General features: G+C 37.4%; 1 protein-coding gene and 1 pseudogene across 2 annotated transcripts in view; one reads left to right on the top strand and one right to left on the bottom strand.

Annotated features, from left to right (window-relative positions):
- The window catches only part of DDX10 (DEAD-box helicase 10), a 280,191-nt gene that overhangs the window by 163,471 nt on the left and 95,284 nt on the right, over positions 1–21,436 (bottom strand). The window lies entirely within an intron of this gene.
- LOC106801374 (small ribosomal subunit protein uS5 pseudogene) lies at positions 481–10,451 on the top strand (annotated as a pseudogene).

The following is a 21,436-nucleotide window of genomic DNA, read 5'->3' as shown; positions in this document are numbered from 1 at the left end:
ATTTATTGAACAGCAACTCTATATCAGGCCAAGTTCTAGAGAGTGAGGATAAATAAGACAGACACTCTGTTCACTAGATGCCCAACCTAAATAGAAAAGCTGAATATACAAATAATTATACTGTGACAAATGTCCCAGAGGAGTGTGAAATCTGTGCAAGGGCAACAGAAGGAAACAAACTCAGACTAGATGTTTTTAGTGGGGGTCTCAAAAGAAAATTAATCCCTAATGCCCCGCTCTTACACATCTAGAATGGTGATATTCATGTACCATCCTTGGAAAAATTGAGCAACAGTCTCTCAAATCACTGAGTCTGAGGTTCAGATAAGGAACCTTGGCAGACAAAGGCTTCAATCAAATAGTGAGATTTCACCAGATATAGAGAAACAAGAATAGGGTATCTCAGGCAGGGAGAATCTTATGTGCAAGGGCAAGGAAAGAATATGACATATTTGGAGAATTCTAAGTCATTTGGTGAAGATGGAGGCAAGGGTGAAAGTGAGTGAGGAGACAACTGGAGTGTGGCAAGAGACAGGACAAGATTTAGTTTTGCATCGGTTTGGAAAGCACTTAGTATGACATGCTAAGGACACTGGAATTCACGTATAGAAAAGGGTAAGGGCATACGCTGGGGGTGCAGTGATCAGATTTGCCCCAAAGAGCTTCTTAGGATGATTCTGGTTTATGGAGGCCAAGAACTAATCCTTTCAGGAGACTATCAAATTTACCATACAGGAAGTAGGAAAAAAAGTTCTGTCCAACATGGAGCCTGAACTTTTATAAATTCAAAAATATTTTATTATATAACAAGAAAAGTAAACTTTGTCATACACATTCCTATCAATGATTAAAAGAACTCCAAAGAAATATCTTATTTTTCAGATCATCTGGGTTACCATGAGTTCTGGGTTACATTAGTTTTAACAGCTTTTCAATGAAAAAAAACAACAAAACACATATATATCACAAAGACTGCAAAGAAAAGAGATTCCTAACATAGAAGATATAGTTACTGAATCAGTATGCTTATTAATTAGAAACAAACTGAGTCTGAAATAGGATTTTACTTTAAAAACATTATGAAAACCCAGGCAGTATTTAAATACTTAGAGGCAACTCAGTAAATGCGAAACAAGTCGAGGGAAGGGAAAATGTTTCCTCCATACTCTTGGGGTCTCCAGCTAGACCTAAGAATTAAACTGACATAAGACACATTAACAGGAGAAAAGCATACAAATTTTATTTAGTAATTTTTTATGTACACGGAAGGGAAATGAAGACCCAAAGAAGCAGTTAGAGCTGTAAGCTTACATATGAGGTTGGACAAAGCAGTAATTGTGCAGATGTGGCAAGACAAAGAGGTTGGGCTAGAGCAGTGAATTGTGGGAAAGTGACTAGGAAGGTAAGGGTTCATTTAACAAGGTTGGTCTGTACAGATCTTTCCCAGTCTCTATTCCCCATCTCTAGTGATAAGAATGTCTTCCTTTCTCCAAGTATTAGGAGGGCACCTTTCACATGGGAGTTTTAGCTCTTGCTTTCAGGAAGAAAAAGCAAGGGTAGAGTGACCTTCCTGCATCTGCTGTTTTTTTATGTGCCTTTAACTCAAAATAATCCTTACGCCCAAGTGGCATATTTTCCTGCTATGTGACACAAGCAAAGCTAAGCAAAACTGAAACTTCAGAAGCCCCAGAATCTGTTTTTTCTCCCATACCCTATCTGCAAACTATAGTAATTCTTCTCACATATTTAATATTCTAACATCCTCAATCCTCTTTCCATAAAAAACTTGCTCTTAAAAGAGATCTGATATTCAGCCTTAAGAAGAAAGGAAATTCTGACACATACTACAACATGGATGAATCTTGAGAACATTATGCTAAGTGAAATAAGCCAGTCTCAAATGGACAATTACTGTATGACTGAACTTATATGAGGTATCTAGAGTAGTTAAATTCATAGAAACAAAGTATAATGTTGGTTGCCAATGGCTGGAGAGAAGAGAAAATGGGGTGTTATTGTTTAATTAGTATATAGAGTTTTAGTTTTGCAAGATGAAAAAGTTCTAGAGATTGGGTGCACAACAGTATGAATGTACTTAATTGTGAACTGTACACTTAAAAAAGTTAAAATGGGAAATTTTATGTTACGTGAGTTTTAAAACATTACTAAAAACAAAGAAGTTTAAAAAAAAAGAGAGATCCAATAAATTCCTTGAAACTGAAATGCTGAATAACTGAGGATGAGTCCATGTCCCAGGAAGGTGAAACTATAAGAACCTTCATTGGAGACTAAAAGTTTAGAGTCTTTTATTCTGTAAGCATTGAAAGTTTGAGGGCAAAATAGTGATATAATTGATATGTTTTTAAGCAAGATTAATATGACATGAACATATTAAAATATATTAGATGGGAGAGAGAGTTTGAAGTAGGGAGTCAAGCGAAACAGTTTAGAAAAATTGAAAGCAATTAGAATTCAGGGCCGGCCCCATGGCTTAGCGGTTAAGTGCTTGCGCTCCGCTGCTGGCGGCCTGGGTTCGGATCCCGGGCGCCCACCGACGCACCACTTCTCCGGCCATGCTGAGGCCGCGTCCCACATACAGCAACTAGAAGGATGTGCAACTGTGACATACAACTATCTACTGGGACTTTGGGGGAAAAATAAATAAATAAAATTATTTAAAAAAAAAAAAAAAAGAATTCAAGCAAGCAAAGATAAAGCTGTTAAGGTTTCTAGCATGGGTAAGAGAAAGGATGCAGCCTGAGTCTGCTCCCTTGGGATCATTATTAAGGAGTGGCTGAGCAGGCAGATAAAGGGGCAGTAAACTGCACAAGATGTAGAATGAGGCCGTTCTATTCCTCTTTAGCCTCTAGGCCGTTTATCAGGAACAAAGAATTGCTTTATTTATTTACACCTTTCCTCATCTAAAAAGATCTGAAACGGTCAGCAAATAACCACTGTTCTATTACTTGCTGTTGATCAAGCACAATGGGAGCATTTACACTCCCCAGAATTTGAGCTACTATGATAATGACACAGCTCTCCTTACAAATTACATAATAGATGCAATTCTGAAAGATTTTATAAATAAAATTGTGATAACTCCAGTCATATGTTAAATGTGCAAGGTAAGCCCATATTTACTAGATAGAGCTCTACCTCCTAGAGTGGATCTTTTCACAATAGAAATCATTTATCTATTTTGTTATATCCTAGTGTGGATACCTTTGCACTCATCTCCACTGCAGCATGGGAGAAAGGCTTGGAGTGAGGTTAAAAGAAAGTCCTAAATCAGATAAAGGTACTTAACAAGCCCTTCTCCTTTTATATACCAAAAGAAAATGAGACCAGAATCATAGAAAGCATATTAACATGAATGTGAATCATAATAAAATTTAAATATTTATACCACATTATAGACACAATGTTTTTATAAAAAAGGTTAAATTTGCCATCCTCGATGATAAGAATTCTCTCTATGCCTTTTTAACTTACTATTGAATTCTTTTTTTTTTTTTTTATAATTTATTTATTTTTCCCCCAAAGCCCCAGTAGATAGTTGTATGTCATAGTTGCACATCCTTCTAGTTGCTGTATGTGGGATGCAGCCTCAGCATGACCGGAGAAGCAGTGCGTCAGTGCGCACCTGGGATCCAAACCCAGGCCGCCAGCAGCGGAGCGTGCGCACTTACCTGCTAAGCCACGGGGCCAGCCCCTACTAGTGAATTCTATATGAGCTAGTTACCAGAAGAATAAATCAACTTATGCCAACTTCCAAGATCTTTATCCACTGTTACTGTGTCCAATTTAACTAAAGATTCTGTGGAAAAGATGGATAAGAATTGTAGTCCCAAAAAGCATACCGTCTGCTGGGAGATGAAGGGGTAAAACAAAAGTATTCATTCAACTAGAATACAAGAGATCTGTAAAACTGATAAGGCTTTTTTCCTGAAAATCAGGAAAAAAGAGAGTAAACACAATTCACAATATCAGGAATGAGAGAGAGAATATCACTACAGATCATATAGACATTAAAAGGCTAATAAGAGAATATTACTAACAACTTTATGTCAACAAATTCAGTAATGTAAATAGAATGGACAAATGTCTTGAAAGGACAAACTACTGAAGGTCACTCAAGAAAAAATAGATAACCTGAATATTCCTATAATTATTAGAGAACAAGAATTTGTAGCTTACAAAATTACCCACAGAGAAAATTGCCAGGCCAGATGGCTTCACTGGAGAATTGTACCAAACATTTGAGAAATAAATAATGCTACACAAACTTGTGCAAAATATTGAAAATGGAACACTCTCCAAATCATTCTGCAAGTCAAGCATTACCCTGATACTCATACCAGACAAAGACAAAAAGAAAACTATAGACTATTAGGTCTCATAAACATGGAAGTAAAAATCCTTAATTGAATATCTGCAAATTGAATCAAGAAATATATAAAAAGAATCATGGTCAAGAGAGGTCTACTCCAGGAATGCAAAGTTAGTTTAACATTAAAAAATCAATAGAGTTCACCATATTAACAGACTAAGCATCCTCCCCTAAGAAATCAAATGATTGTCTTAACGAAAGCAGAAAAAGGCATTTGATGAAATTCAATACTTATTCACAATAATAACTAGAAACAGAAGGAAAAAGAACTCCTTCAACTTGATGAAAGACATCTACAAAAATCCCTGAGGCAACATCCTACTTAATGCTGAGATAATGAATGCTTTATCTCTAAGATCATTAAAAAAAAGGCTGTCACCACTTTTAGTCAACATTATATTTTAGTTTTTGGCCCATGCAATAAGGCAAGAAAAAAGAAATAAAAAGGCATACAGATTGGTAAGAAAGAAAAACTATTCTTATTCAAAGACTCCATGATTTTCAATGTGAAAATTCCTAAGAAATCTAGAAAAAAGCTACTAAAACTAATAAGTGAGTTAGTAAGGTCATAGTATACAAGGTCAATATACAAAAACTATGTTTTTATTTCCATATAAAAGTAATACACAATTGGAAATAGAAATTTTTTAAAATACCAATTATAATAGGACCAAAGAAAATTATTTAGGGATGTGGATTAATTTTGGCACACCTGAAATTAGCCTGAGCTGCTCTGCTGAAGTAAAGATGTATCTGCATGGCACTGACCCCTGTCAAGACATGAAATGCACTGTTTGATAGTGTTGCTTTGTATTGGTGGGTCCAAGGTGAGTTTCTGGAAAGTATGTACTAGACTGTCAGCAATGTTTGCTGATAAGTGAGACTGGTGTATCTGGTCTCAGTGAAACACCCCACAGGGCTCTACTACTGGGCTAGTTACATGCAAGACTATGCTTATATGACCAACAAGATAAAAAAAAAAAGTACCAGTCCAGACTCCATTTGGAGTTCCATAGTTTTGTGCACACATCAGTAGCATCTGATCTGAGAGAAAAAGTGTGTCCATACGACCAACAGAGGGAACAGAGGTCACACCTAGCCCCTCTAGATCCCTTGCTATGAGGGAGCCTCTGGCTGCAACGTGTATCTTTAATGTTATAATCCTGTTGCTATATTGCATCCTTTCCCTGCAATATATTTGTAAGCCTTGTCCTTTTGCAGCCTTTGATTTTCTTTAGTCACCGAACCTTATCTATCCTGCCACCGTTAGTGCAAAAAATAAATTTAACAAAAGGTATGTAAGACTTACACATTGAAAACTACTAAATACTGCTTAAAGAACTAAATAAATGGATATATAGGATCAGATAAATTACTATTTTCAAGACATTATTGTCGGAAAATTGATCAACAGATTCAATACAATCCCCATCAAAATTCTAGCAATCTTTTTCATAGTAATCAAAAGCTTATAAAATATATATGGAAATGCAAAGAAGCTAGAATACTTTGAAAAACTTTGAAAAAAGAACAAATGTTAGAGGACTTACAGTAACTGATTTCAAGACTGACTATAAAGCTACAGTAACCAAGAGAGTATAATATTGGCATAAGGATAGACAGATAATGAAGGGAACAGAAGACACACTCCAAAAATATACCCATATGAATACAGTCAACTGATTTTACAAGAAAGGTATCAAGATAATTCAATGAGGAAAAGGTAGTCTTTTCAATAAATGTTGCTCAAACAGTGTGATATCCATATGCAAACAAATGAACTTTGAAACTCTCCACACACCATACACAAAAATTAATTCAAAATGGGTCATACGCCTAAATTAGAGAGCTAAAAATATAAAGCTTCTAGGAGAAAACATAGGAGAAAACTTTTGTGACCTTGTTTAGGCAAATGTTTTTGTTTTGTTTGTAGATGAAACACAAAAGACATGAACCACAAAATAAAAAATTGATAAACTGGATTTCCATCAAAATTAAGAACTTCGTACTTCAAAGGACACCACCAAGAAAGTGAAAAGACACCCACAGAATGAGAGGAAATATTTACAAACTATGCATCTGATAGGAAACTTATATCCCAAATACACAAGGAATCTTAAAACTGAGTATTAAAAATATAATCCAATTTTTTAAAAATGGCAGAGGATTTCAATAGACACTTCAGCAAAAGAAGATATACAAATGGCAAATAAACACATGAAGGATGTCAGCACCATTAGTCCCTAGGGATACACAAATTAAAACAGCAATGAGACACCTTCACACCCATGAGAAGGGCTAAACACTTTTTTTTAAAGATGGCAATAACAAGAACTGGCAAAAACACAAGGCAACTGCAACTCTCATACATCGCTGGGAAAACCACTTTGGAAAACAGTTTAGCAGTTTAAAAAATTAAGCATACACTAGCACATAACCCAGCAATCCCATTCTACTACTAAATACTTTAGTATTTACTCAAGGAAACAAAAACCGACATCCACAAAAAGATTTATACTTGAATATTCATAACAGATTTATTTATAATAGCCAAAAACTAGTACAGAAACAAGTCTTTCATTCTGGAAAAGGCAACACTCATAATACATAGCAGATAAGCAGTTACCAGGAGCTGAGGCTAGTAACGGGACTGAATGCAAAGGTATACAAGAGAACTTTGATGAAAATATTCTATTTTGATTGTGGTAGTGTGAAAAGACCCACCAATACTTGTCAATATTCATTGAATTGTATACTGAGCAGTACTGAATTTCACTTCATGTACCTTATACTTCATTAAAGCTAATTTTAAAAAGAAAAAATGTAGTCACTTTAAATACAGATCTTGTTTTTTCTTCATCATTTCTCAATTTAGGCAGGACTTGGCAGGGATAGCTCATCCCTGCTCCACGCAGATCAACTGGAACAGCTTGACTGGGGGCTGAAGGATCCACTTCTAAGATCACTCACTCAGCAGCAAGCCGGTGCTGGCTGTCAGCCGGGAGCTTAGCAAGAGCTGCAGGGAAGGTCTTGGTGGGCTCTCTCTCACAGCACGGTGGCTTCAGTTCCAATATTGAGTGTCCCAACAAGTACAGGCAGAAGCCCTATCACTTTTTATGACCTGGTCTAGGAGATCACATTAGTGTCTCTTCCACCATAGTCACAAGCCTGCCCAGATTCTAGTGGAGTGACATAGACCCTACCTCTTCACAGGAGGAGTACCAAAGTCACATTATAAAGCAGAGTGTGTGAGACAGAAGACAAAAGACAATCTTTCACACTGGATTTTTATTCTGTAGATAAGGGGTAGTCATTAGGGCAATGCAAAAACAACATGACCCCATCTATATTTTAGGATAGTAACTCCAGAAACACTACTAGGAATGAACACAGAGACTGAAAAAGTGTGGGGGGAGGGACGAGGTGGAGGATCTATTCAGGTGGTATTTCAAGAGTCAAAAGCAAAAAAGACTCTCAAGTGGCACAGTCTGCGAGCAAGAGTGAAGAGAAAACAAGCTTGCTGGAGACACTACACAAATACAAGTGAAATGTCTTGGCAACCATTGCACCTGGGTAAACCTGGATCCTCTGGAAAATGGTGATGCCATTAAGCAACACAAAGTTTAGGAGGAACAATAATAAACTCTGTTTTGCCACACACTGGTGAAGACAGAATACATCTGAAAATAAAAAACAGGGAAGAGAGCCACAACAAAGAGCACATTTTATATAACCCATGAAGAAGAGACAATTCTGATTAATCAAGAATTGGCTACAATCCTGAGACAAGTCAACATAGAGCACTACTTTATATTTACCTGAAAGATTGATATTTATCTGCACACAAAATGCCTGAAAAGTGTGCTTTAATACTCCTGCTTCCTTCCTAGCCAAAACATTCTCTTTGTAGTTCACCGGTTAATAAAACTGCCTATCTGGAGATGTATCTCTAAGGTGAGGGGTAGGAACAATTTATACGGCTCTTTTTTAAGTGATAATAGTGATCACACATGAATTCAAAACATAGTGGGTTTTTGTTTTGTTATAACTTTAATATGCTATGGGATATGGTACAGAAGAGCTGGGTTTTATATCCCCAGGGTAAATCTTACTTGGTGTAACTCTGTTCTCAGTGCCAGCAAGCTGCATGATAAAATCATCCGGGAACTTTTAAAAGACCAATGCCTGGACTCCCTCCCTCCCCCCAGTGATTCTCATTTAATTGGTCTGGAGTTATAGTGTCTTTTAATCATTAGGGGACAAGTCTGAGGACAAAAGTCAACTCAATAGGAACTAAGGTTGTCAAAGCAGAAAGATGGATAGACCCTTGATCTTTTTTTTTTTTTTTTTTTAAAGATTTTATTTATTTATGTTTTTCCCCCCAAAGCCCCAGTAGATAGTTGTATGTCATAGCTTCTAGTTGCTGTATGTGGGACGCGGCCTCAGCATGGCCGGAGAAGCGGTGGGTCTGTGCGCGCCTGGGATCCGAACCCGGGCCGCCAGCAGTGGAGCGCACGCACTTAACCGCTAAGCCACGGGGCCGGCCCGACCCTATACTCCTCTTGACAACATTGTTGAATTAACTGACACTAGAACTCTTGCACGCAGGTTTCTCATTACATAAATTAACAAATTTTCCTGATTCTCTAAGTCACTTCCGGTTGCATTTTTTGTTACTTACAATGAAAAGTATCCTATATATTACACCTGGCAACACAATTTTCAGGATAAAAGTTTGACTTTATAAACAAGCAGCAGAACTTCAGCCATTCTGCTGACAGAGGACAAGCCAATTTTACAGGAGCCAGCGAAGAATGATGTCTTTTCACTGTACATGAAAAGATCTTTTCCTGCAGCTTATAAAATATATATAATTTCAAACATTTGAACAGATAGGTATGTCTCTGCTCAACTGCCTCTCCAAATAACTAGAGGTTCTTCTCTGAAATGGAATGATACAGTAGTATATAAGACAATATCATCTCACACATATATTTTCACAAGTGTTCTAAGAGCTATCTCCCAGACATACCTATAATATTAGTCTGAAATAAAGACATTCTCAAAAACTACAACAAAACAATATACAGATGACATTTCCCTCTTTGTTCTGCTAATTCAAATTACCTAAACACACCAAAAGCCACTGCCACCAATCCTGTGCTGTTGGTGGATACTCAACTTTGGCTCTGATTTAAGGTACAACAAGAGGAGGAAGCACCTGATTTAAAGAATTCTGCGTTTTTTTCTGAGAAAGCACATAACAGCAGATGACGCCGGTGCTGCGGGATGGCCAGGTAGCCCCAGGGGTCCTGAAATAGGAGGCCAAGGTGGCTTCTGAAGAGGCAAGGCTGAGAACAAGGAGTGGATCCCCCACCACTAAGCTGAGCCGCCTGATCAAGGACATGAAGATCAAGTCCCTGCTGAAGGAGATCTCTCTTCTCCCTGCCCAACAAGCAATCTGGGATCACGGACTTTTTCCTAAGGGTGTCCCTCAAGAAAGATTTTGAAGATTATACTCATGCAAAAGCAGACCCATGCTGGCCAGTGGACTGGGTTCAAGGCATTTGTCATCATGGGGGATTACAACAGACATGTCGGTGTGGGTCTTAAGTGCTCCAAGGAGGTGGCCAATGCCACTTGCAGGGCCATCATCCTGGCCAAGCTCTCCATCATTCCAGTGCGGTGAGGCTACTGGGGAAACAAGATCAGCAAGCCCTACACCATCCCTTGTGACCGGCAGCTCTGTGCTGGCGCATCTCATCCTCACCCCCAGGAGTACTAGCATCGTCTAGGCCTCTGTGCCCAAGAAGCTCCTGCTGATAGCCAGTAAAGAGGACAGCCACACTTCAGCCAGGGGCTGCAATGCCATCCTGGTCAACTTCACCAAGGCCAGTGGCTTTGATGCCATCTCCAAGACCTAGAGCTGTCTCACCCCCAATCTCTGCAAAGAGACCATGTTCACCAACTCTCCCTATCAGGAATTCACTGACCATCTCATAAAGACCCATATCAGAGTCTCTGTGCAGAGACCCAAGCTCCAGCTGTAGTCACCACATAGTTCTGCTATGAGAAAAAGTAAAGCGAATGAATCCTGTTAAAAAAATTAAGGATTCTGCTCCAAAATTCACTTCTAGGTCAATTATCTAGACCTTTCTTCATTTTGTTCTCAAAGGAATGTGGACAGCTTGTCACTTTCAAGGCTCACCTCTCTCCTATACCCTGGACTTGATCCTTCCTACTCCTCCTGAACCTGCAGCATTTCCCTGTCCCTACTGTCTTCAATGAGGTTCAGGAGATCCTTCCCTTAGGCCTTTAAATATGTTCACATCTCCCAGTTCTTACATCCAGTATAAGACTCTACCATATACTCCTTTCCCTGCCAGCTACAGCCCCCACTCCCACCCCCTGCCTTCTAGAGCCAACCTTCTTGAATTGTGGCCCACTCATCTCTTCATTTATCAACCCACTTCAATATGGCTTCCACCTTCACTACTTGATTAAAATTGCTCTGGAAAAGGTCACTAATTATTGCCTCATTGCTAAAATTAATGATCCCTTTTAAGACTGTGTATTTCTTTGATTATTTTTAAGCTTCCATTAAAGCCAGACCATGTGTTAGGCACTAGATGTCCAAGGTTGATTAAAACAGTCCGTATCTTAAAAAGCTCACAGTCTAATGGAAGAAACTGTCACAGAGACAATTCCAATACTGTGGTAAATAAGTTCCGTGACAGAAGCCTATACGTTATAGAGGGAAATCATAAGGAATGGGAGCTAGGAAATGGTTTCAAAGAAATGATGAATAGTCTCAGTTTTAAAGGTTTAACAGGAACTCAATGTTGTAGACACTGAAAAGAGATATTCCAGACAGAGCATATGCGTGAAGAATAGAGAAATGACCTAAACTCAGGCTTCACTGAGCAGGAAGGAGGGGATGGATCTAGCAGAAATTAATTAACCAGTCAGACCGAATTCGATACCACTGACTACTCTTCCTTTCTTGATACTCTCTCGCTGGCTTTCCTCCTACTCCTCTCTTTTGTTGGATTCTTTTTCTATTCCCAAGGGTCTGCCCCCACCCTCCTCACACTCTGAATACTGTCAGGAAGATCTGATCCAAGCCTACTACTGGCTGGTAGACATTGCAAATCAAGTTACTATAAAAAGTTTTCATTTATAACTTTAATGATGGTACTGATGAGCAAAAGAATCTTCAGTTCTCTCCATCAGACTAGCCAAATTAATTGCTTTCATAAAAGTAATGTAAGAACATATTAAAAAATAGCAGTTATGAGGATAATATGGTGCATGAAGAGTAGTCTAAGGTACACTACAGCAGATTAATAAAATGTATTGAACAAAAACAAGCAGAAAGTGATCCTGGAGAAATGAAATTGCAGAATCTAAAGTGATTTAGAAATAGTCTAACTAGAATTTAATTGCAGATGAGAAAAACTGATCATATACATTTTAGCCACATCCAGAAAGTGTTCAAAAATGATTGCAGAATGAATTCATCGGAGAAAAATTCTAGGCTTGTGCTTTCTCTGAAGAATGTGGGTGGGTCCTCTACATCCAAATTCAAATCTGAAAGTCTTCTGCAGAATTACCTGTAAGAATCACAATTCCTAAGCAGAAACCTAAGAAAAAAGATGGTTTCTAAGCTAACCAAGGCCCATATCTATACCATATACAATCTGATGTACCAGAGTCATCGCCTGAGCTTGTCAGAAATTAATTGGAAGAGCTGATGTGTTATATTTGTACTCTAAGGCTGACACCTTTTAAACAAATGAACTCCATGTTCTGCATTAGCTGAATTTGCCAGTGGCTTTCTCAAAGAGAAAATGCACCTTTATGGAGGTCAAAGAGGAATGTGTGAGAATAATCTCTTCTGATGGCTGTGCTCCTAACTCCCAATGGCCCAAGGAAACAAAGTCCTTATAATACTATAGAAGCAGCTTTTAAAAACTCTTAAATAGATATTAAAAACAGAGCAATTCAGTTGTCCTATGCATACGCTCTTGCTAATTTTATTTCTACCAGGAATAAAAAAAAAGTCTGCAAATTGTTCATCCAAGAAAGGAAACAAACAATGGGGGGAGCTGATTCTTTGGTTTGCAACTTGAACTATACTTTTAGAACCTCTGATAACTGCAGCTCATTCTTTGCTTCCCTTTTAAAGGAAAGCCATTTCAACTATAAATTGATAGAACCATTTTGGAAAGTAAAACAAAAACCATCTTTCTTCTTTTATCTTCTGGGAGTAAGAAGAAAGAAGAAAAGGGGTCAATAGAAATGGAGCTAATCTCTTCATGCAACTCAATATTATAAAAACCATTTGGTACATATCACAAACAATAATGTTACGAAACTGTAAAGTTTTTTCATTCAATCCAATTCTACTAAATGAGCTTGTTTGTAAGTGGACCAGCTGTCACTACATTGTAAACTGCATTTAAAATTATTTTCTCCTCTTGAGAATTTCATTTAATAGGCCTATGTAAATTAAGTACCTTTATTTACTGCCCCATCCAAAAAAAAAGGAGAGCAAGTTGTCTACAACAAACACTTTGCAACAACATAACCCAGGCATCTACATTAATAAAATGCTTGAGTAGAATACTAAGAATATGTTATTGCAATGCCTTGTAATAAAATAGCAACCCTTGGGACTCAGAGAGAAGCATATTTACAGTGGATGTGGTAAACTAGTAAAATTACAAATCCAATTAGTACTTGATGAAGACCTCCAATACAAAGCTTTTTGGAACGCTTGATTATTCAAATGGCAATTACACTGGAAACAAACCAGATAATACAGTTTGCTGGCCTAAACAAATAGACTAGACATAAACCGAAGCACAGAGGGGGAAAAAAAGGTACCTAGAAACCACCCCTCTAAGTCATCTCAGAAGGATTTCCTTTTGATGCACAAACTCAGGAGACCAGGACAATTATCTTTTGGAGACCTGATTCAGCATCAAATATGTATATGGTAGTATTATAAAGTCTATTCTTTCATATTTAACTTCAGCTACCCCGCACTGTGCTCTGCTATCTGTAATTGTCCCTCTTTGTGTCATTAGTTACACAGAAGTCCTATTAAAAGAAAGCAATCCCAACTGTAAATTGGCATTTTACTTTTGGAAAGGAAGATGGCAAAACACATCAATAGCTATCGTAAATCTTCATCTCCTCATCTACCATTAAAGTGTCCACTCTATTCCCAGTGCTTTCTATAAACCATATAATTTAATCTTCAAACAACCATAAAGGATCGATTTTCTTAGCTTTTCACATAGATAAAAATGAGGCTCAAACATGTTAACTTGCCACAGTCTCACAGCTAGTTAAGTAGCATATCAGAATGTGAACTCATATCACATCTCCCCTCAGAGACTTGGTTACTTCCTCTAACCTCTTTAACCCAAGAATTCTACTCCAAAATTTATCCTAAGTAAATAAATCAACAGAACCAAAACACAGACTCATAAAGATAACACAGACTCATAAAGATATCTCTGTAGCTTTTTTATAGCATAAATAAGAAACAACCAAATAGCTAACATTTAGAGAATGGTACTCCAACACAATGAAATATTGTACAACTAATATGAAGACTACATAAATAATTTTTAAGTGAAAAAGGAACCCTCAAATTGATATGGAGTTCTACCTCCAGTAATGGCAAAATAGTTCGTACAACACTCCCACAGATGGCAATTATAAACTCCACTCAAAACATGTTAAACGACTCTCTGAAGGCACTAGAGGGCAACCAAAATCAGGCAGAAACTGAAGGGGATTATCAAGAAAGAAGGAAATCATGCTGGGTGAAATTCCCATAGTATTAATTTTCTATTGCTGCATAACAAATTACCACAAACCTAAGCCATTTAAAATAGCACTCATTTAATAGCTCACAATTCTGTGAGTTAGAAATCTAGCCAGCACGGCTAAGTTCTCTGCTCACAGTTATCACAAAGCTGAAATCAAGATGTCAGCTGGGCCAAGTTCTCGCCTGGAACATCTGGAGAAAAGTCTGCTTCTAAGCTCACATAGTTTGTCAGCAGAATTTAGCTCCTTGTGGTTGTAGGACTGAGGGCCCTGTTTCCTTGCTGGCTATCAGCCAAGAATTTCTCTCGATTCCTTAAGACCACCTTCTCATGTGGCCCCCTCCATCTTTAAGCCAGCAATGGCATGTCAAATCCTCCTTGTGCTTTGAATTTCTGAGTTGCTCCTCCGCCACCATCCAGAGAAAACTCTGCTTTTAAAGGATCTCATGTGAGTAGTTAGACCTCCCAAGATAATCCCCCTATCTTAAGGTCAACTGTGTCATAAAACATAACATAATCACAGGGATGATGTCTCATCATATTCACAGATGCCAGCGTTAGGGTATGAAATCTTTTTTTTTTTTTTTAATGATTTTATTTATTTGTTTTATTTCCCCCCAAAGCCCCAGTAGATAGTTGTATGTCATAGCTGCACATCCTTCTAGTTGTTGTATGTGGGACGCAGCCTCAGCATCGCCGGAGAAGCGGTGCGTCAGTGCGCGCCTGGGATCCGAACCCGGGCCACCAGCAGCGGAGCGCGCGCACTTAACCGCTAAGCCACGGGCCGGCCCTAGGGTATGAAATCTTAAGGGGCCATTTTTAGCATTCTCCTTACCAAAACCACTTATATAGTTTTCCCCTGAGGAGATTCCTAGTTTACCCAGTATGGACTTATAGCACTAAAGCAGAAAGCCACTGTCTATTAGACTGAGGAGTCAAGAACATGTAGCTCAGACCCAGAGAATCTAGAAATTAAGAAGAGAAATCCAAAAATAGAGAGAGCCACAGAGAGGATAGCTCAAATACCTGTGTATAATTCTTCTCAAATCCTTGGCTGACAGCTGAGATGCATATGTAAGCGACAAAACTCAAGAAGAAACAACAGCTGGAAGACAGAGCTGAGTAGAGATCTCAGCTGCTGCTCAAAGAAAGAGACAAAATTTGGAGTATGAGTTTCACCAAACCGGTATAAACCTTGGACTTTCCACTGAAACCATAGAGAGGACCCAGGACTAAGGAATTTCTCCTTAAACTAAGGATGAAACCAAAATAGAACTTCCTTAATAAGGCCAAATATGAAGATTCCACAATTTCAAGGGGATCTGTCAAAAACTTAACCTCCTGATAGAACAAAGCACTCTTCAGAAGAAGATGACAAAATTCAGAGTCTCTACAACAGTGTCTAGAATGTATGATATACAATAAAAAATTATTAGACATGAAGAAAATAGGAAAACGTGGCTGATAGTCAAGAGAAAAACCCATCAATAGATAAAAATCCACAAATGATCCAGATATTGGAATAGACAAGGATTTTCTATAACAAATATATAAAAGAGCCTACAAGAAAAGATGGACTTACTGTGTAAAAAGATGGTTATTTCAATAGAGATTGAAACAGTGGAAAAAAATAATCAAATGAAAAATCAGAAATCTCAGATTTCAAAAACCAAATGCCCTAAATAAAAAATTTATCAGATAGAACTGACGGGAAATTAGACATGATAGCGAAAAGAATCAGTGACTCTGAAAACAGGTAAACTGAAATTACCCAGATTATCCCAAAACAACTTAGATTAAATAGACAAATACCCAGAAAACAAAACCAATTAAAACTAACATAAGGGGCCAGCCCCGTGGCTTACTGGTTAAGTGTGCACGCTCCACTACTGGCGGCCGGGGTTCGAATCCCGGGCGTGCACTGACGCACCGCTTCTCCAGCCATGCTGAGGCCGCGTCCCACATACAGCAACTAGAAGGATGTGCATCTATGACATACAACTATCTACTGGGGCTTTGGGGGGAAAAAAAAAGGAGGAGGAGTGGCAATAGATGTTAGCTCAGAGCTGGTCTTCCTCAGCAAAAAGAGGAGGATTAGCATGGATGTTAGCTCAGGGCTGATCTTCCTCACAAAATAAATAAATAAATAAATAAATAAAACTGTTTTTTTTTTAAAAAAAACTACCACAAGAAGAAAAAATCTGAATATCCCTGTATCTACTAAAGAAATTAAATTCATAATTTAAAATTTTCCCACAAAAGTTCTCCAGGCACCACTGGTTTCACTGATGAATTTTGTCAATCACTTTAAGGGTAAAACAATAACCTTAAAAATATCAAACTTCTCTCATGAGGCAAGCATAACCCTGACACCAACATCTGCTAACGACATTATAGAAGAAAATTACAGATCAATATCACTTATAAACACAGATGCAAAAATTCTTAATATTGGCAAATTGAACCAAGCAATATATAAAAAGGATAATACAGAAAGACCAATTTGCGTCTAGCCCAAGAATGCAAACCCATTAATGTAATTCAGCATATTAACCAAATAAGGGACAAAAACTGTTTATCATCTTAAAGGACACATAAAAAGCACTTGACTAAATTATGCCCATTCATAACTTAAAAAAGAAAAGGACTCAAAACTAGAAACAGAAGAGAACTGTCTTGATTTGATCAAAGACATCTAGCTAATGAGATAACCAGATAGATAACTAGCTAAGCTAGTATGGCGCCCCTCCCACTCAATGTGGATCTTGTCTCCTTGCACCTGAACTCTCACCTGGAAGTGCGAGGTGCCAAGATTAACCCATGGAATGCAGCAAAGGCTCCCAAAGAAAAGGGACACCTGCAGCTGCCCTGAATCCAAGTAGGGCAATCAGTCTTTCTTCCCCATCCAAATGCCTAGGTGAACCTAAGACAAACCTTGGGTAGGCAAAACGGAATAAAAACTCTACACTCTACATCAAACTTAACAGTGAAAAATTAAATGCATTTTCCCAAAGAACAGGGAAAAGGCAAGAATGTCCACTCTCACCACTTCTATCCAACACTATATTAGATGTCCCAGCCATTGCCGTAGGCAAGAAAAATGACTAAACACATATGGATTGAAAAGGAAAAATTAAAACTGTCTTTACTCTCAGATGACAGGATTGTTTATGCAGAAAATCCTAAAGAATGTACCAAAAAAGAAACCCTAATAGAACTAACAAGTAAATTTATCAGTGTTGCAGGATACAAAATCAAAATACAAACATCAATTGTATTCTAAGTTTGTTGTACCAGCAACAATTTAAAAATAATTTTTTCCAATTACCAGTTACATACTATCAAAAACCATAAAATACTTAAAAAGAAATTTACAATAGGCAAAGCACAGAGGATTTTTAGGGCAGTGAAAATACTCTATGTGATACTATAATGGTGGATAAATGTCACTATACATTTGTCCAATACCACAGAACGTACAATACCAAAACTACACCCTAATGTAAAGTATGGACTTTTAGGCAATTATGATGTGTCAGTGTAGGTATCAATTTTAACAAATGTATCATTCTGGAGGAGTCTATGCATGTGGGGGGGACAGGGGATATATGGGAAGTCTCTCTATACCTTCCTTTCAATTTTGCTGTGAACCTAAAACTACTCTATTTAAAAAAATAAAGTCTCAAATCATAAAATACTTAAAAAGAAACACAAAACTCTGTAAGGTCTGTAACAGAAAACTATACAACAATGCTGTCCGAAATTAAAGCTCTAAAGAGACAAACGGAGAGACATTCCGTGTTCATGACCTGCAAGACTCAACACTGTTAATATTGACTTAATATGTCAATTGCCCTCAAACTGATCAATGCCATCACCATTAAAATACCAACATTTTTTGTAAAAACTGACAAGCATACTCTAAAATTTATATGGAAATTCAATTGTCTTAGAATAGGCAAAACAATATTGAAGAAGAATAAAGTTAAAGGGCTTACATTACCTATTTCCATGACTTACTACAAAACTATAGTAATTAAAGGCAGTGTGATATTGGCAATAAGAACAGATACAGATATAACAGAGAAGAACAGAAAGTCCAAAAACAGACCCACAAAATAGATCAATTGAGTTTAGGCAGAAAAAGTAATTTAATTGGGGAAAGGATAGCCTTTTAAACAAATAGTCTGTAAGAACCAAAAATTCCCGTGGAAATAAATACATCTTGATCCCTACCTCACACCATATATTTAAAAATCCATTCCTATAGAATATAAAACCTAAAACTACAAAGCTTCTAGATGATAACCAAGAAGAGTATCTTAATGATATCTTGGTATAAGCAAAGCCTTCAGAGGGCACAAAAAGCACTAGCAAAAGAAGAAATAAAGGGGCCAGCCCAGTGTCCTAGTGGTTAAGTTCGCGTGCTCTGCTTTAGCAGCCCAGGGTTCACAGGTTCGCATCCCAGGCGCAGACCTACGCAGTGCTTATCAAGCCATGCCGTGGCAGGTGTCCCATATATAAAGTAGAGGAAGATGGGCACAGATGTTAGCCCAGGGCCAATCTTCCTCAGCAAAAAGAGGAGGGTTGGCAGCAGATGGTAGCTCAGGGCTAAACTTGCTCACCAAAAAAAAAAGAAGAAAGAAAAGTGATAAACTAGATTGCAAAGTTTAAAATTTCTGGAATTCAAAAGATACCACAAAGAAAATGAAAGGAAAGCTACAGACTGAGAGAAAATACATGCAAGAGATATAACTCAAAAGGGATTTAACAAGATTATATAAACAATCCAGTTTTCCCATTGGGCAAAAGCCTTGAACATAAACTGAAAAGATATAGGACACTTAGGTTGTTCCCATATCCTAGCTATTGTAAATAATGCTGCAATGAACATGGGGGTGCAGATATCTCTTCGATGTAGAGATTTAATTTCCTTTAGATTCATACTCACACATAGGATTGCTGGATTATATGGTTGTTCTAATTTTAATTTTTTGAGGGACCTCCACATTGTTTTCCATAGTGGCAGGACCAACAGCTCACAAGGGTTCCCTTTTCTCCATACCCTCACCAGCATTTGTTATCTCTTGTCTTTTTGATAAGTCATTCTAACAGGTATAAAGTGATATCTCTTTGTGGCTTTAATTTGCATTTCCCTGATAATTAGTGATATGGAGCACCTTTTCATGTACCTGTTGGCCATTTGCATGTTGTCTTTGAAAAAACATGTCTATTCAAGTTCTATGCCCATTTTTTCAATCACATTGTTTTGGTTTTATGCTATTTACTTATATGAGTTCCTTGAATATTTTGGATGTTAACCCCTTATCAGATATATGATTTGCAAATATTTTCTCCCATTTCATAGGCTGCCTTTATATTTTGTTGTCGGCTTTGTTTTTGTGGGAGTTTGTTTTTCTACTCTGCAGAAGCTTTTCTGTTTGATATAATTCCACCTGTGTATATTTTGCTTTTTTTTGCCTGTATTGTCATATCCAAAAAATCATTGCCAAGACCCATGTCAAGGAGCTTTTCTTCTATGTTTTCTTCTAGGAGTTGAATGGTTTCAAGTCTTAAACTTAAATCCTTAATCCATTTTGAGTTAATATTTGTGAGTGATCTAAGTGAGGGGATATCCAGTTTTGCATGTGGATATCCAGTTTTCCCAGCATTATTTATTGAAGAGACTATCCTTTCCCTAGTGAGTATTTTTGGCTCCACTGTCAAATATTAGTTAACTGTATATGCATGGGTTTACTTCTGGGCTCTCAGTTCTGTTCCACTGGCCCATGTATCTGTTTTTCTGCCAGCACCAAACTGCTTTGATTACCATAGCTTTGTAATATAGTTTGAAATCAGGAGATAAAGGTACAATGGAATATTATTCAGCCATAAAAAAGGAAATCCTGCCATTTGTGACAACATGGATGAAACTTGAGGGTATAATGCTAAGTGAAATAAGTCAGAAAGCCAAAAACTGTATGATCTTATTTATAAATGGAATCTAAAGTTGAACTCATACAAATAGTAGATTGGTAGTTGCCAGGGCGGGGCTGGGGGGAAGACAGGTAATGGTGGTCAAAGGGTACAAGCTTCCGGTTCTAAGATGAGTAGGTTCTGGGATCTAATATACAGCATGGTGATTATAGTTAACAATAATGTATTGTATACTTGCAAGTTGCTAAGAGGGTAGATCTTAAATGTTCTCACCAAGGAAAAAAGGTAACTATGTGAGATGAATGTGTTCACTAACCTTATTGTGGTAATCATTTAACAATATATACATACATCAAATCATCACACTGCACACCTTTAACTTACACAATATTATGTCAGTTATCTCAAAGCTGGAAAAAGAAAGATAAAGGAATGGTCAAAAAGCACATGAACAAATGCTCAACACATCACTAGTTATAAAGGAAATGCAAAGTAAAACCATAAATAGGATACCACTAGAATGGTTAAAATTAAGACTAATAATATAAAATTTTATAGAGTAGGTGGAAAAAATAGAAACTGTCATATATTGCTGATATACAATAATACAACTACTCGGGAACATTGTTTGGCAGTTTTATTTAAAGCAGAAATTCTCAACATCAGCATTATAGATACCATGGACCAAATAATTCTTTGCATGCAGAGCTATGTTTCCAGACATTGCTAAACGTCCCCCGGGGTGGCAAAATCACCTACAGTTGAGAACCACTGCTTTCAAGTTAAACATACATCTATCCAGCAATTCCATTCCTAGGTATTTACCCAACAGACACAAATATAAATGTCCTTAAAAGATTTGTACATGACTGATTGCAACAATTTTATTCATACAGCCAAAAAGTAGAAATAAACCAAATGCCCATCAATAAGTGAACAGATAAACAAATTGTAGCATATTCACACAATGGAACACAACTCAGCACTGAAAATGAAGTAACTACTCATATGTCCAACAACACGAATGGATTTTTTTGAAATATTACACTGAGCAAAAGAAACCAGATATGAAAGAACAGTGAGCAGGACAAAGCTAAGCTAGGTGAATAAAATAGTAGCTGTGTTAGAGAAGGGCAGGGGGCAGGAAAGGGCATAAGGGAACTTGCTTAAAATCTGTGCCTGTATTGCAATGTAAATTATACCTCAAAATATAAAAATTTGTTATTTCACTAAAACTACAAGTATGCAGATTTATGACGAAGTGACA

The sequence above is a fragment of the Ceratotherium simum genome, chromosome 7 (genome assembly GCF_057802395.1).
Source record: "Ceratotherium simum simum isolate JZ-2026a chromosome 7, ASM5780239v1, whole genome shotgun sequence".
Taxonomy (NCBI): Eukaryota; Metazoa; Chordata; class Mammalia; order Perissodactyla; family Rhinocerotidae; genus Ceratotherium; species Ceratotherium simum.
The sequence above is the reverse complement of the archived record's forward strand: the minus strand, read 5'-3'. Positions and strand labels throughout refer to the sequence as shown.